Raw genomic sequence first — 18,704 nt, forward strand, 5'->3', positions numbered from 1 at the left:
CTCATCTCTCTCCAGTATCCTTTAGTCCTCATCTCTCCTCATTCTCATCTATTCCTCATCTCTCTCTTCTAGTCCCCATCTCTCTTCTAGTCCTCATCTCTCTCCATTAGAGGTCGACCGATTATGATTTTTCAATGCCGATGCCGATTATTGGAGGGCCAAAAAAGCCGCTGCCGATTAATCGGCCGATTCTTTTTATTTTTTATTTATTTATTTATAATAATGATAATTACAACAATACTGAATGAACACTTATTTTAACTTAATATAATACATCAATAAAATCTATTTAGCCTGAAATAAATAATGAAACATGTTCAATTTGGTTTAAATAATGCAAAACAAAGTGTTGGAGAAGAAAGTAAAAGTGCAATATGTGCCATCTAAAAAACCTAAGGTTTAAGTTCCTTGCTCAGAACATGGGAACATATGAAAGCTGGTGGTTCCTTTTAACATGAGTCTTCAATATTCCCAGGTATGTTTAATGGTTGTAGTTATTATAGGAATTATAGCACTATTTCTCTCTATACCATTTGTATTTCATATACCTTTGACTATTGGATGTTCTTATAGGCACTTTAGTATTGCCAGTGTAACAGTATAGCTTCCGTCCCTCTCCTCGCTCCTACCTGGGCTCGAACCAGGAACATATCGACAACAGCCACCCTCAAAGCAGCGTAACCCATGTAGAGGAAGGGTAACAACTACTCCAAGTCTCAGAGCGAGTGACGTTTGAAACGCTATTAGCGTGCACCCCGCTAACTAGCTAGCCATTTGACATCGGTTACACCAGCCTAATCTTGGGAGTTGACAGGCTTGAAGGAGTGGGTAAAATTTGTGGAACGTTCCAACAGGAATCTGTTCCAAAAAACGTAAAGTAAAAGGTTGCCAACCAACAATGCATACAAAGTAGCAACGCATACAAACCAAGCTAACTAGCTGCCGAATAGGCATCAATTCACCACGTAGCTTATTCTTAATGTCTGTCCATAGGCAACCAGACATGTGAGGACAGACATTTTTCGGAATAAACGTGATGAGTGAAAAACGCAATGAAATAGACCACTCCCTACCCGGTATCTTATTCTGCCGCTATACAACTTTGTATGCGTTGTTTTTTGGCAACCTTGTTATTTACGAAGTTTTTGGAATAGATTCCTGTTGGAACGTTCCGCAAATTATACCCACCCGGCTTGAAGTCATAAACAGCTTGAAACACAGCGAAGAGCTGCTGGCAAAACGCACGAAAGTGCTGTCTGAATTAATGCTTACGAGTTATGTTATGTCAACGTTGTGTCATAATTACGTGAAATTCTGGCAAATTAGTTCGCAACGAGCCAGGCGGCCCAAACTGTTGCATATACCCTGACTCTGCGTGCAATGAACGCTAGAGATGTGACACAATTTCATGTTAGCAGGCAATATTAACTAAATATGCAGGTTTAAAAATATATACTTGTTTATTGATTTTAAAGAAAGGCATTGATGTTTATGGTTAGGTACATTGGTGCAACGACAGTGCTTTTTTCACAAATGCGCTTATTAAATCATCCGTTTGGCAAAGTAGGCTGTGATTCAATGAGAAATGAACAGGCACCGCATCGATTATATGCAACGCAGGACACGTTAGATAAACTAGTAATATCATCAACCATGTGTAGTTAACTAGTGATTATGTTAAGATTGATAGTTTTTTATAAGATAAGTTTAATGCTAGCTAGCAACTTACCTTGGCTTCTTGCTGCCCTCACGTAACAGCTAGTCAGCCTGCCATGCAGGCTCCTCGTGCGTTGGATTGGATTAGTAACCGGAAGGTTGCAAAAACGAATCCCTCCCTGAACAACGCAGGGGGGATTCGTGACGGCCCCGTTCCTAGGCTGTCATTGAAAATAATAATGTGTTCTTAATCTGACTTGCCTAGTTAAATAAAGGTGTACATTTTTTTTTTTAAATGTCCCCCCCCAGAAAAATAAAATAAAAATACAAACCTGCGGCCAAAAATACCGATTACCGATTGTTATGAAAACTTGAAATCGGCCCTAATTAATCGGCCATTCCGATTAATCGGTCGACCTCTACTCTCCATCCTCATCTCTCTCCATCCTCATCTTTTTCTCCTTTAAGACAGCAAGTTTTGAAATGATTTAACAGAAATGGCAGTGTCAGTCAGTCACTTGTTGTCCCCCCTCTTCTTCTTCTTCTTGCATTTAGTATTTTCTTCTCTTCCTCCTGGGTGTAGAGAGAGCAGAGAGAGACCGTCTTCCTCCTGGGTGTAGAGAGAGCAGAGAGACCGTCTTCCTCCTGGGTGCAGAGAGAGCAGAGAGAGACCGTCTTCCTCCTGGGTGCAGAGAGAGCAGAGAGAGACCGTCTTCCTCCTGGGTGCAGAGAGAGACCGTCTTCCTCCTGGGTGCAGAGAGAGACCGTCTTCCTCCTGGGTGCAGAGAGAGCAGAGAGACCGTCTTCCTCCTGGGTGCAGAGAGAGCAGAGAGAGACCGTCTTCCTCCTGGGTGCAGAGAGAGACCGTTTTCCTCCTGGGTGCAGAGAGAGACCGTTTTCCTCCTGGGTGCAGGGAGAGACCGTCTTCCTCCTGGGTGCAGAGAGAGACCGTTTTCCTCCTGGGTGCAGAGAGAGCAGAGAGACCGTCTTCCTCCTGGGTGCAGAGAGAGCAGAGAGACCGTCTTCCTCCTGGGTGCAGAGAGAGACCGTCTTCCTCCTGGGTGTAGAGAGAGCAGAGAGAGACCGTCTCTCCTGGGTGCGAGAGAGCCGTCTTCCTCCGGGGTGCAGAGAGAGCAGAGAGACCGTCTTCCTCCTGGGTGCAGAGAGAGACCGTCTTCCTCCGGGGTGCAGAGAGAGCAGAGAGAGACCGTCTTCCTCCTGGGTGCAGGGAGAGACCGTCTTCCTCCTGGGTGCAGAGAGAGCAGAGAGAGACCGTCTTCCTCCTGGGTGTAGAGAGAGCAGAGAGAGACCGTCTTCCTCCAGGGTGCAGAGAGAGCAGAGAGAGACCGTCTTCCTCCGGGGTGCAGAGAGAGACCATCCAGACGGTATGGGTTTCACTAGACAATCAGCATGTTTTAGCAAATAGGCTTGTTGCAAAACAGCATAATCACGTCTTTATCATAAGGTTGCAAAATCTTCGGGTTATTCAGAATTCCCAGATTTTCTACTTATTTCCTTCCAGATTCCAGGATCCCCCGACTGGGATTTCTAGGAAACCTTGGAATTTTGGGAAAGTTTCCCGGAATTTTGCAACTCTCCTTAGTCTTGGAATGAAAGCATCACTGTGACAAGGCTCAGGTCCTAAAATCCCAATGCTAAGTGTCATCACCGTTCACCAAACGCCAACAAAAGGAGGAAATGGCCTCCCGAGTGGCGCAAGGCAGCGCTCGCTGTGCCACTAGAGATTCTGGGTTCGAGACCAGGTTCTGTCGTAGCCGGCCGCGACCAGGAGACCCATGGGGCCCAGCGTCGTCCGGGTTAGGGGAGGGTTTGGCCGGCTGCGATGTCCTTGTCTCATCGCGCACTAGCGACTCCTGTGGCGGGCCGGGCGTAGTGCAAGCTGACACGGTCGCCAGGTGTACGGTGTTTCCTCTGACACATTGGTGCGGCTGGCTTCCCGGGTTAAGTGGGCATTGTGTCAAGAAGCAGTGCAGCTTGGTTGGGTTTGTGTTTCGGAGGACGCACGGCTCACGACCTTCGACCTCTCCCGAGTCCGTACGGGAGTTGCAGCGATGAGACAAGACTGTAACTACCAATTGGGTACCACGAAAAAGGGGTAAATAAATAACGAGGAAAATTGCTTTTATTTCACCTTTATTTAACCAGGTTTCTTCATCTCCTTCATCCAGTTTACCAGATGAACACAAATATCAGTTTGTTATGTATTTATTTTGTTTACAAGCATCATTCGTACCAACATTCATCGATTTTTCAATACTGTTTTAAGTTTGTCGTTTTTTTTTTTTTACAAATTATTATTATTTATTTTTTTACAAAGACATAAATATATGATAGAATACAATACAGTATAAACTGTATAAAATACAAAATAAAATGGATATACTTCTTAAAAATGATAATCACAAAGAGGCGAAACCAGAAAATGGATCTTTGACACGAGGCAAAAACACCAGCATTAACTTAACACCTGAACTCCAATGATATTATTGTTGTCAGACTCAAAACCGTACACCCTCTGTAGTACACTACTTTATAGTACACTAAACTAGTTTATAGTACACTAGTTTATAGTACACTAAACTAGTTTATAGTACACTAGTTTATAGTACACTAAACTAGTTTATAGTACACTACTTTATAATACACTAAACTAGTTTATAGTACACTAGTTTATAGTACACTAAACTAGTTTATAGTACACTACTTTATAATACACTAAACTAGTTTATAGTACACTACTTTATAGTACACTAGTTTACAGTACATTCTTTTATAGTACACTACTTTATAGTGCACTACAAGGGAAAAACATCGGAGAGGCAGCCAATGGCTATGTCAGAAACGGCATCATCTGAAACGCAGCCAATGGCTATGTCAGAAACGGCACCCTATTCCCTATATAGCGAACTACTTTTGACCAGAGACCTACAGGGCACTTCATAGGGACTAGGATGCCATTTTGAACATAGTAGATATTATATATATTATGGAAGTACGGTTCTGGGTCAAATTTGCTGTTTTTGGGGCCTGAACAACAAAACAGCCACGCTACGGAAAGCTGGAAGGCACATATCTGAGGAAGCATGAGACCTTCAGATGAAGGGAAGTGTCCTCAACAGCACCCTATTCCCTTACAGTGCGCTACCTTTTGACCAGAGCCCTTTTGACCACTAAATATTTAGTGCACTAGCGCACGAGTGACCTTTTCCAACACTAAATAGGGAGTAGGGTGCCATTTTGGAACACAACCCGGGGAACAGGAAGAGAGAGAGAGAGAGAGAGAGAGAGAGAGAGAGTAGAGGGAGGGTTCGAGACAGTAAAACAGGAAGTAGAGAGAGAGAGGGAGGGTCCGAGGCAGTAAAACAGGAAGTAGAGAGAGAGGGGGAGGGTTCGAGGCAGTGAAACAGGAAATAGAGAGAGAGAGGGAGGGTGCGAGGCAGTGAAACAGGAAGTAGAGAGAGAGAGGGAGGGTTCGAGGCAGTGAAACAGGAAGTAGAGAGAGAGAGGGTGGGTTCGAGGCAGTGAAACAGGAAGAAGAGAGAGAGAGGGTGGGTTCGAGGCAGTGAAACAGGAAGTAGAGAGAGAGAGGCAGGGTTCGAGGCAGTGAAACAGGAAGTGTTAAGGCCAACTGACATGTGATCAGCTAAAACCAGGATGCCCAAACTGTTAAAAGACATAAAACCTGACCAATAAAAACAGAGTATTCAAAATCAACAAAACCAATCGGTAATCTTCTGTTGTGATATTCCAGCCCACTAATATAGATATCTGTCCCCAAGGATAAAGAGAATTATATTAAAACAAGGCTTGTTGTCCGCAAGGTTAGAGAATTATATTAAAACAAGGCTTGTTGTTGACCCCAAGGATAAAGAGAATTATATTAAAACAAGGCTTGTTGACCCCAAGGTTAGAGAATTATATTAAAACAAGGCTTGTTGTTGTCCCCAAGGTTAAAGAGAATTATATTAAAACAAGGCTTGTTGACCCCAAGGTTAGAGAGAATTATATTAAAACAAGGCTTGTTGACCCCAAGGTTAAAGATAATTATATTAAAACAAGGCTTGTTGTTGACCCCAAGGTTAGAGAGAATTATATTAAAACAAGGCTTGTTGTCCCCAAGGATAAAGAGAACAATATTAAAACAAGGCTTGTTGTTGACCCCAAGGTTAGAGAATTATATTAAAACAAGGCTTGTTGTTGTCCCCAGGGATAAAGATAATTATATTAAAACAAGGCTTGTTGTTGACCCCAAGGTTAGATAATTATATTAAAACAAGGCTTGTTGTCCCCAAGGTTAGATAATTATATTAAAACAAGGCTTGTTGTTGTCCCCAAGGATAATAATAATTATATTAAAACAAGGCTTGTTGACCCCAAGGTTAAAGATAATTATATTAAAACAAGGCTTGTTGTTGACCCCAAGGTTAGAGAATTATATTAAAACAAGGCTTGTTGACCCCAAGGATAAAGATAATTATATTAAAACAAGGCTTGTTGACCCCAAGGTTAGAGAGAATTATATTAAAACAAGGCTTGTTGTTGACCCCAAGGATAAAGAGAATTATATTAAAACAAGGCTTGTTGTTGTCCCCAAGGATAAAGAGAATTATATTAAAACAAGGCTTGTTGACCACCAAGGATAATGATAATTATATTAAAACAAGGCTTGTTGACCACCAAGGATAATGATAATTATATTAAAACAAGGCTTGTTGTTGTCCCCAAGGATAAAGAGAATTATATTAAAACAAGGCTTGTTGACCACCAAGGATAATGATAATTATATTAAAACAAGGCTTGTTGACCCCAAGGATAATGATAATTATATTAAAACAAGGCTTGTTGACCACCAAGGTTAGAGAGAATTATATTAAAACAAGGCTTCTGTTGTCGTCCTTTATCTTCCTCCATTAGACATTGTTATTATTATTATTATTATTATTATTATTATAATAAACACGAGATATAAATGTATGTTACAGGAATATACAGGGTTTTCATACTCATCATGTCCTAATATAAATCAGTAAGTTCAAGCATTCAGGGGGTCGGCGGCTTTGGCTTGTGGAGGGTTCGTTATTTTACAGGATGAAAAGTCAAGACAGGAACAGGAAATAACAGCGACACACCATAGAACTAAGGCCAATAAGACAGAAGAAGAAGAAAGGTCAAAAGGAGGTAACAGTCCGGTGGGTCATTCATCAGCGTGTGCCATGTCACTAGAATGTACTACTAGGTACAGGGAGAGCAACCATAGACTTAGACGGACCTCTATGGTGCAACACATGCTGTCACACAAGACATTGTTGCACAGGTGCAAAGCAGAGCCCTCTAGCTAGCTCTATGGGAGAAACAGGCCAGGACAGGACAGGCCAGGACAGCTCCTCTGAGCTCTATGGGAGAAACAGGACAGGCCAGGACAGCTCCTCTGAGCTCTATGGGAGAAACAGGACAGGACAGGCCAGGACAGCTCCTCTGAGCTCTATGGGAGAAACAGGACAGGACAGGCCAGGACAGCTCCTCTGAGCTCTATGGGAGAAACAGGACAGGACAGGACAGGACAGGACAGCTCCTCTGAGCTCTATGGGAGAAACAGGACAGGACAGGCCAGGACAGCTCCTCTGAGCTCTATGGGAGAAACAGGACAGGACAGGCAGGACAGCTCCTCTGAGCTCTATGGGAGAAAACAGGACAGGACAGGCCAGGACAGCTCCTCTGAGCTCTATGGGAGAAGACAGGACAGGCCAGGACAGCTCCTCTGAGCTCTATGGGAGAAACAGGACAGGACAGGACAGGCCAGGACAGCTCCTCTGAGCTCTATGGGAGAAACAGGACAGGCCAGGACAGCTCCTCTGAGCTCTATGGGAGAAACAGGACAGGACAGGACAGGCCAGGACAGCTCCTCTGAGCTCTATGGGAGAAACAGGCCAGGACAGGACAGGACAGGCCAGGACAGCTCCTCTGAGCTCTATGGGAGAAACAGGCCAGGACAGGCCAGGACAGCTCCTCTGAGCTCTATGGGAGAAACAGGACAGGACAGGACAGCTCCTCTGAGCTCTATGGGAGAAACAGGACAGGACAGGACAGGCCAGGACAGCTCCTCTGAGCTCTATGGGAGAAACAGGCCAGGACAGGCCAGGACAGCTCCTCTGAGCTCTATGGGAGAAACAGGCAGGACAGGACAGGCCAGGACAGCTCCTCTGAGCTCTATGGGAGAAACAGGACAGGACAGGACAGGCCAGGACAGCTCCTCTGAGCTCTATGGGAGAAACAGGACAGGACAGGACAGGCCAGGACAGCTCCTCTGAGCTCTATGGGAGAAACAGGACAGGACAGGCCAGGACAGCTCCTCTGAGCTCTATGGGAGAAACAGGACAGGACAGCTCCTCTGAGCTCAGAGCTGCCACACTACATGCTAAATGGCAGGACACTGCTCAATCAATCAATCAATCAATCAATCAACCAATCGTTGATACATCTCATCTCCTCCTTCTCCTCATGATTGGGGGAGTAACTCATGTCGTTTAGCTTTCACTCGCTCTTCCTCTTTCTGGGACACATCCTGTTTCCATCCCTCCATCTCCCCCTCCTGGTAGTCCTCCCTCCCTCAGCGTGCGTTCATTCCATCCTCCCTCCCTCCCTCCCTCCCTCCTTCCGTCCGTCACTCGCTGTCTGTCTCTAGGTCTGAATCGGACCACTGTACTGGGGTCAGTTTCCCGCGTCGCTGTGCGTACTCGATGACAGCAGTGTAGCAGAAGTAATACTGATCCCAGGTCTGTATACTGAAGGCCCTCTGGGTCCTCATCCTCCTCACTGTCTCACACACATCCACCGTCCCAATGTCCTCCAGTCTGGACAGGCAGATGTCCAGGGTACAGAACGTACCTGAGGAGGAGAGAGAGAGGAGAGAAATGAGAGAGGGAGAGAGAGAGGTTAGAGGAGGGAGAGGAGAGAAATTAGAGAGAGAGAGAGAGAGAGAGGGGTTAGTGGAGGGAGAGAGAGGCTAGAAATGAGAGGGGGAGAGGGAGGTAAACAGAGAGAGAGCGGTAGATTGAGAGAGAGAGAGAGAGAGAGAGAGAGAATACTCCATCACTATCAACGACCCACCTGTGCGTCCGATGCCTGCGCTGCAGTGTACCACCAGCGGTGGGCCACCTGGAGGTCCCACCCACTCAGCTCCCAGACTCCTCAGCGCCGTCTCCTGCCGCTGCTGCACGTGCTCACGGAAATCCAACATGGCCAAGGCACACTTGGGCACACCGAAGTCTGGCCAGCTGACATACAGGTAGTGGAACACCTCCCTCCTCTCACCTGTCTGGAGAGATGAAGGGATGAGAGACAGAGAGAGAGAGACAGAAAGAACAGAGAGAGAGAGAGAGAGAGAGAGAGACAGAGAGAGAGAGACAGAGAGAGAGACAGAGAGAGAGACAAAGAGAGACAGAGGAGAGAGAGAGAGAGAGAGAGAAGACAGAGAGAGACAGAGAGAGAGACAGAGAGAGAGACAGAGAGAGAACAGAGAGAGACAGAGAGAGACAGAGAGAGACAAGAGAGAGACAGCGAGAGAGGTGGCTGTTGTATAGTTCCAGGTGAGACAGTCTGAAGTCCTGGTATAGCTGGATGGATGTGTATTGTGTGTGTGTGTGTGTGTGTGTGTGTGTGTGTGTGTGTGTGTGTGTGTACCTGGCTGTTGTATAGTTCCAGGTGAGACAGTCTGAAGTCCTGGTATAGCTGGATGGATGTGTTTCTAACCAGGAAGAGTCCATGCTGCTCCGTTGTCCCCTCCTCTTTTGGCCAGTACTGACCACACTTTATTCTCCCGCGCTCCACCACCCTGAACAACACACACACACACACACACACACACACACACACACACACACACACACACACACACACACACACACAGACGGTTAGGTTGAACCCAGTCAGACACACAGACGGTTAGCTTGAACCCAGTCAGTCAGTGTTGATGAGGTTAAACCCAGTCAGTCAGTGTTGGTGAGGTTAAACCCAGTCAGTCAGTGTTGGTGAGGTTAAACCCAGTCAGTCAGTGTTGGTGAGGTTAAACCCAGTCAGTCAGTCAGTGTTGGTGAGGTTAAACCCAGTCAGTCAGTGTTGGAAAGGTTAAACCCAGTCAGTCAATGTTGATGAGGTTGAACCCAGTCAGACACACAGACGGTTAGCTTGAACCCAGTCAGTCAGTGTTGGTGAGGTTAAACCCAGTCAGTCAATGTTGATGAGGTTAAACCCAGTCAGTCAGTCAGTGTTGGTGAGGTTAAACCCAGTCAGTCAGTCAGTCAGTGTTGGTGTGGTTAAACCCAGTCAGTCAGTCAGTGTTGGTGGGGTTAAACCCAGTCAGTGTTGGTGTGGTTAAACCCAGTCAGTCAGTCAGTCAGTGTTGGTGAGGTTAAACCCAGTCAGTCAGTGTTGGTGTGGTTAAACCCAGTCAGTCAGTCAGTGTTGGTGAGGTTAAACCCAGTCAGTCAGTCAATGTTGATGAGGTTGAACCCAGTCAGTCAGTCAGTGGTGGTGAGGTTAAACCCAGTCAGTCAGTGTTGGTGTGGTTAAACCCAGTCAGTCATTGTTGGTGAGGTTAAACCCAGTCAGTCAGTCAGTGTTGGTGAGGTTAAACCCAGTCAGTCAGTCAGTGTTGGTGAGGTTAAACCCAGTCAGTCAGTGTTGGTGGGGTTAAACCCAGTCAGTCAGTGTTGGTGAGGTTAAACCCAGTCAGTCAGTCAGTGTTGGTGAGGTTAAACCCAGTCAGTCAATGTTGGTGAGGTTAAACCCAGTCAGTCAGAGTTGGTGAGGTTAAACCCAGTCAGTCAGTGTTGGTGTGGTTAAACCCAGTCAGTCAGTGTTGGTGAGGTTAAACCCAGTCAGTCAGTGTTGGTGAGGTTAAACCCAGTCAGTCAGTGTTGGTGGGGTTAAACCCAGTCAGTCAGTGTTGGTGGGGTTAAACCCAGTCAGTCAGTGTTGGTGAGGTTAAACCCAGTCAGTCAGTCAGTGTTGGTGAGGTTAAACCCAGTCAGTCAGTGTTGGTGAGGTTAAACCCAGTCAGTCAGAGTTGGTGAGGTTAAACCCAGTCAGTCAGTGTTGGTGAGGTTAAACCCAGTCAGTCAGTCAGTGTTGGTGAGGTTAAACCCAGTCAGTCAGTGTTGGTGAGGTTAAACCCAGTCAGTCAGTGTTGGTGAGGTTAAACCCAGTCAGTCAGTCAGTGTTGGTGAGGTTAAACCCAGTCAGTCAGTGTTGGTGAGGTTAAACCCAGTCAGTCAGTCAGTGTTGGTGAGGTTAAACCCAGTCAGTCAGTGTTGTTGTGGTTAAACCCAGTCAGTCAGTCAGTGTTGTTGTGGTTAAACCCAGTCAGTCAGTCAGTGTTGTTGTGGTTAAACCCAGTCAGTCAGTGTTGGTGAGGTTAAACCCAGTCAGTCAGTGTTGGTGGGGTTAAACCCAGTCAGTCAGTCAGTGTTGGTGAGGTTAAACCCAGTCAGTCAGTGTTGTTGTGGTTAAACCCAGTCAGTCAGTGTTGGTGAGGTCAAACCAGTCAGTCAGTCAGTGTTGTTGTGGTTAAACCCAGTCAGTCAGTCAGTGTTGGTGAGGTTGAACCCAGTCAGTCAGTGTTGTTGTGGTTAAACCCAGTCAGTCAGTGTTGGTGGGGTTAAACCTCAGTCAGTCAGTGTTGGTGAGGTTAAACCCAGTCAGTCAGTGTTGTTGTGGTTAAACCTCAGTCAGTCAGTGTTGGTGAGGTTAAACCCAGTCAGTCAGTGTTGTTGGGGTTAAACCCAGTCAGTCAGTCAGTGTTGGTGTGGTTAAACCCAGTCAGTCAGTGTTGGTGTGGTTAAACCCAGCAGTCAGTCAGTGTTGGTGAGGTCAAACCCAGTCAGTCAGTCAGTGTTGGTGTGGTTAAACCGTCAGTCAGTCAGTGTTGGTGTGGTTAAACCCAGTCAGTCAGTCAGTGTTGGTGAGGTTAAACCGTCAGTCAGTCAGTGTTGGTGAGGTTGAACCCAGTCAGTCAGTGTTGGTGTGGTTAAACCCAGTCAGTCAGTGTTGGTGGGGTTAAACCTGCAGTCAGTCAGTCAGTGTTGGTGAGGTTAAACCCAGTCAGTCAGTGTTGGTGTGGTTAAACCCACAGTCAGTCAGTGTTGGTGAGGTTAAACCCAGTCAGTCAGTGTTGGTGTGGTTAAACCCAGTCAGTCAGTCAGTGTTGTTGTGGTTAAACCCAGTCAGTCAGTCAGTGTTGGTGTGGTTAAACCCAGTCAGTCAGTGTTGGTGAGGTTAAACCCAGTCAGTCAGTGTTGGTGGGGTTAAACCCAGTCAGTCAGTCAGTGTTGGTGGGGTTAAACCCAGTCAGTCAGTGTTGTGGTGAGGTTAAACCCAGTCAGTCAGTGTTGGTGAGGTCAAACCAGTCAGTCAGTCAGTGTTGTTGTGGTTAAACCCAGTCAGTCAGTCAGTGTTGTTGTGGTTAAACCCAGTCAGTCAGTCAGTGTTGGTGAGGTTAAACCCAGTCAGTCAGTGTTGGTGAGGTTAAACCCAGTCAGTCAGTGTTGGTGAGGTTAAACCCAGTCAGTCAGTGTTGGTGAGGTTAAACCCGCAGTCAGTCAGTGTTGGTGAGGTTAAACCCAGTCAGTCAGTGTTGGTGAGGTTAAACCCAGTCAGTGTTGGTGAGGTTAAACCCAGTCAGTCAGTGTCGGTGAGGTTAAACCCAGTCAGTCAGTGTTGGTGAGGTTAAACCCAGTCAGTGTTGGTGGGGTTAAACCCAGTCAGTCAGTGTTGGTGTGGTTAAACCCAGTCAGTCAGTGTTGGTGTGCATTAGAACTCAAGGGTTACCTGGTAGTCATGACAACTATCAGCACCATCTGCTCCCACACCATGAGCCAGAAATCACCAAACGTCTTCGGCAGAGGACCTGTCAACCACAACACAACCATAACACAACCACCACACAACCCCAACACAACCACCACACAACCACAACACAACCACCACACAACCACAACCACAACACAACCACCACACAACCACCACACAACCATAAAACAACCCCAACACAACCACAACACAACCATAACACAACCACAACACAACCACAACACAACCATAACTCAACCACAACACAACCATAACTCAGCCACCATTAATCCAACGAGGTTGGACCACAGTCAGGAATCCATTCTTCTAAACTAAGTGATATTCCACCAGGAATGAATCCCTGACGGAATACTATCTACTATATATGTGGAGAATAAAGGTGAATCCAGGTGAAAGCTATGATCCCTTACTGACGTCACCTGTTAAATCCACTTCAGTGTAGATGAAGAGGAGGAGACGGGTGGAAGACTGATTTTTCAGCCTTGAGATAATTGAGACATGGATTGTGTGTGTGTGTCATTCAGAGGGTGAATGGACAAGACTAAAGATTTAAGTGCCTTTGAACGGGACACTATACAGTCCTACACAGCTATCCAGCCCTATCCAACTATCCAGCCCTATCCAACTATCCAGCCCTATCCACCTATCCAGCCCTATCCAACTATCCAGCCCTATCCAACAATCCAGCCCTATACAGCTATCCAGCCCTATCCAACTATCCAGCCCTATCCAACTATCCAGCCCTATCCAACTATCCAGCCCTATCCAACTATCCAGCCCTATCCAACTATCCAGCCCTATCCAACTATCTAGCCCCTATCTAACTATCCAGAAATATCCAACTATCCAGCCCAATCCAACTATCCAGCCCTATCCAACTATCCAGCCCTATCCAACTATCCAGCCCTATCCAACTATCCAGCCCTATCCAACTATCCAGCACTATCCAACTATCCAGCCCTATCCAACTATACAGCCCTATCCAACTATCCAGCACTATCCAACTATCCAGCCCTATCCAACTATACAGCCCTATCCAACTACACAGCCCTATCCAACTATCCAGCCCTATCCAACTATACAGCCCTATCCAACTATCCAGCCCTATCCAGCCCTATCCAACTATCCAGCCCTATCCAACTATCCAGCCCTATCCAACTATCCAGCCCTATCCAACAATCCAGCCCTATCCAACTATCCAGCACTATCCAACTATCCAGCCCTATCCAACTATCCAGCCCTATCCAACTATACAGCCCTATCCAACTATCCAGCCCTATCCAACTATCCAGCCCTATCCAGCTATCCAGCCCTATCCAACTATCCAGCCCTATCCAACTATCCAGAAATATCCAACTATCCAGCCCTATACAGCTATCCAGCCCTATCCAACTATCCAGCCCTATACAGCTATCCAGCCCAATCCAACTATCCAGCCCTATCCAACTATCCAGCCCTATCTAACTATCCAGAAATATCCAACTATCCAGCCCTATACAGCTATCCAGCCCTATCCCAAGTATCCCACTATCCAGCCCTATCCCACTATCCAGCCCTATCCAACTATCCAGCCCTATCAAGCTATCCAGCCCTATCCAACTATACAGCCCTATCCAACTATCCAGCCCTATCCAACTATCCAGCCCTATCCAACAATCCAGCCCTATCCAACTATCCAGCACTATCCAACCATCCAGCCCTATCCAACTATACAGCCCTATCCAACTATCCAGCCCTATCCAACTATCCAGCCCTATCCAGCTATCCAGCCCTATCCAACTATCCAGACCTATCCAACTATCCAGACCTATCCAACATCCAGCCCTATACAGCTATCCAGCCCTATACAGCTATCCAGCCCTATCCAACTATCCAGCCCTATACAGCTATCCAGCCCAATCCAACTATCCAGCCCTATCCAACTATCCAGCCCTATCTAACTATCCAGAAATATCCAACTATCCAGCCCTATACAGCTATCCAGCCCTATCCCACTATCCAGCCCTATCCCACTATCCAGCCCTATCCAACTATCCAGCCCTATCCACCTATCCAGCCCTATCCAACTATCTAGCCCTATCCAACTATCCAGCCCTATCCAACTATCCGACTATCCAGCCATATCCAACTATCCAGCCCTATCCAACTATCGAGAAATATCAAACTATCCAGAAATATCCAACTATCAAGCCCTATCCAACTATCCAGCCCTATCCAACTATCCAGCCCTATCCAACTATCCAGCCCTATCCAACTATCCAGCCCTATCCAACTATACAGCCCTATCCAACTATCCGACTATCCAGCCCTATCCAACTATCCAGCCCTATACAGCTATCCAGCCCTATCCAACTATCCAGCCCTATACAGCTATCCAGCCCTATCCAACTATCCAGCCCTATCCAACTATCCAGCCCTATCCAACTATCCAGAAATATCCAACTATCCAGCCCTATACAGCTATCCAGCCCTATCCCACTATCCAGCCCTATCCCACTATCCAGCCCTATCCAACTATCCAGCCCTATCAAGCTATCCAGCCCTATCCAACTATACAGCCCTATCCAACTATCCAGCCCTATCCAACTATCCAGCCCTATCCAACAATCCAGCCCTATCCAACTATCCAGCACTATCCAACCATCCAGCCCTATCCAACTATACAGCCCTATCCAACTATCCAGCCCTATCCAACTATCCAGCCCTATCCAGCTATCCAGCCCTATCCAACTATCCAGACCTATCCAACTATCCAGACCTATCCAACATCCAGCCCTATACAGCTATCCAGCCCTATACAGCTATCCAGCCCTATCCAACTATCCAGCCCTATACAGCTATCCAGCCCAATCCAACTATCCAGCCCTATCCAACTATCCAGCCCTATCTAACTATCCAGAAATATCCAACTATCCAGCCCTATACAGCTATCCAGCCCTATCCCACTATCCAGCCCTATCCTACTATCCAGCCCTATCCAACTATCCAGCCCTATCCACCTATCCAGCCCTATCCAACTATCTAGCCCTATCCAACTATCCAGCCCTATCCAACTATCCGACTATCCAGCCATATCCAACTATCCAGACCTATCCAACTATCGAGAAATATCAAACTATCCAGAAATATCCAACTATCAAGCCCTATCCAACTATCCAGCCCTATCCAACTATCCAGCCCTATCCAACTATCCAGCCCTATCCAACTATACAGCCCTATCCAACTATACAGCCCTATCTAACTATCCGACTATCCAGCCCTATCCAACTATCCAGCCCTATCCAACTATCCAGCCCTATCTAACTATCCAGAAATATCCAACTATCCAGCCCAATCCAACTATCCAGCCCTATCCAGCACTATCCAACTATCCAGCCCTATCCATATCCAGCCCATCAAATCCAGCCCTATCCAACTATCCAGCACTATCCAACTATCCAGCCCTATCCAACTATCCAGCCCTATCCAACAATCCAGCCCTATCCAACTATCCAGCCCTATCCAACTATCCAGCACTATCCAACTATCCAGCCCTATCCAACTATACAGCCCTATCCAACTACAAAGCCCTATCCAACTATCCAGCCCTATCCAACTATAGAGCCCTATCCAACTATCCAGCACTATCCAACTATCCAGCCCTATCCAACTATACAGCCCTATCCAACTACACAGCCCTATCCAACTATCCAGCCCTATCCAACTATACAGCCCTATCCAACTATCCAGCCCTATCCAGCCCTATCCAACTATCCAGCCCTATCCAACTATCCAGCCCTATCCAACAATCCAGCCCTATCCAACTATCCAGCCCTATCAAGCTATCCAGCCCTATCCAACTATACAGCCCTATCCAACTATCCAGCCCTATCCAACTATCCAGCCCTATCCAACTATCCAGCCCTATCCAACAATCCAGCCCTATCCAACTATCCAGCACTATCCAACTATCCAGCCCTATCCAACTATCCAGCCCTATCCAACTATACAGCCCTATCCAACTATCCAGCCCTATCCAACTATCCAGCCCTATCCAACTATCCAGCCCTATCCAGCTATCCAGCCCTATCCAACTATCCAGACCTATCCAACTATCCAGAAATATCCAACTATACAGCCCTATACAGCTATCCAGCCCTATCCAACTATCCAGCCCTATACAGCTATCCAGCCCAATCCAACTATCCAGCCCTATCCAACTATCCAGCCCTATCTAACTATCCAGAAATATCCAACTATCCAGCCCTATACAGCTATCCAGCCCTATCCCACTATCCAGCCCTATCCCACTATCCAGCCCTATCCAACTATCCAGCCCTATCAAGCTATCCAGCCCTATCCAACTATCCAGCCCTATCCAACTATCCAGCCCTATCCAACAATCCAGCCCTATCCAACTATCCAGCCCTATCCAACTATCCAGCCCTATCCAACTATACAGCCCTATCCAACTATCCAGCCCTATCCAACTATCCAGCCCTATCCAGCTATCCAGCCCTATCCAACTATCCAGACCTATCCAACTATCCAGAAATATCCAACTATCCAGCCCTATACAGCTATCCAGCCCTATCCAACTATCCAGCCCTATACAGCTATCCAGCCCAATCCAACTATCCAGCCCTATCCAACTATCCAGAAATATCCAACTATCCAGCCCTATACAGCTATCCAGCCCTATCCCACTATCCAGCCCTATCCCACTATCCAGCCCTATCCAACTATCCAGCCCTATCCACCTATCCAGCCCTATCCAACTATCCAGCCCTATCCAACTATCCAGCCCTATCCAACTATCCAGCCCTATCCAACTATACAGCCCTATCCAACTATACAGCCCTATCCAACTATACAGCCCTATCTAACTATCCGACTATCCAGCCCTATCCAACTATCCAGCCCTATCCAACCCTATCCAACTATCCAGCCCTATCCCACTATCCAGCCCTATCCAACTATCCAGCCCTATCCAACTATCCAGCCCTATCCAACTATCCAGCCCTATCCAACTATCCGACTATCCAGAAATATCCAACTATCCAACTATATCCAACTATCCAGCCCTATCAACTATGCAGAAATATCCAGCTATCCAGCCCTATACAGCTATCCAGCCCTATCCAACTATCCAGCCCTATCCAACTATCCAGCCCTATCCAGCTATCCAGCCCTATCCAACTATCCAGCCCTACACAGCTATCCAGCCCTATCCAACTATCCAGCACTATCCAACTATCCAGCCTTATCCAACTATCCAGCCCTATCCAACTATACAGCCCTATCCAACTATCCGACTATCCAGCCCTATCCAACTATCCAGCCCTATACAGCTATCCAGCCCTATCCAACTATCCAGCCCTATCCAACCCTATCCAACTATCCAGCCCTATCCGACTATTCAGAAATATCCAACTATCCAACTATATCCAACTATCCAGCCCTATCCAACTATCCAGAAATATCCAACTATCCAGCCCTATCCAACTATCCAGCCCAATCCAACTATCCAGCCCTATCCAACTATTCAGAAATATCCAACTATCCAACTATCCAGCTATCCAGCCCTATCCAACTATCCAGCCCTATCCAACTATACAGCCCTATCCAACTATCCAGACCTATCCAGCCCTATCCAACTATACAGCCCTATACAGCTATAAAGACCTATACAGCCCTATCCAGCCCTATCCAACTATACAGCCCTATCCAACTATCCAGCCCTATAAAACTATACAGCCCTATCCAACTATACAGTCCTATCTAACTATCCAGACCTATCCAGCCCTATCCAACTATACAGCCCTATACAGCTATCCAGACCTATACAGCCATATCCAGCCCTATCCAACTATACAGAAATATCCAACTATACAGCCCTATCCAACTATACAGCCCTATCCAACTATTCAGCCCTATCCAACTATACAGCCCTATCCAACTATCCAGCCCTATACAGCTATCCAGCCCTATCCAACTATCCAGCCCTATCCAACTATCCAGCACTATCCAACTATTCAGCCCTATCCAACTATCCAGCCCTATCCAACCATCCAGCCCTATCCAACTATCCAGCCCTATCCAACTATACAGCCCTATCCAACTATTCAGCCCTATCCAACTATACAGCCCTATCCAACTATCCAGACCAATCCAGCCCTATC

General features: G+C 46.6%; 1 pseudogene; it reads right to left on the reverse strand.

Moving 5' to 3' along the window:
- Window positions 1-8,206: 8,206 nt before the first annotated feature.
- Window positions 8,207-18,704, reverse strand: part of LOC106596240 (tyrosine-protein phosphatase non-receptor type 9-like) — a 52,160-nt pseudogene continuing 41,662 nt past the window's right edge.

This window comes from Salmo salar, chromosome ssa08 (assembly GCF_905237065.1).
Source record: "Salmo salar chromosome ssa08, Ssal_v3.1, whole genome shotgun sequence".
Taxonomy (NCBI): Eukaryota; Metazoa; Chordata; class Actinopteri; order Salmoniformes; family Salmonidae; genus Salmo; species Salmo salar.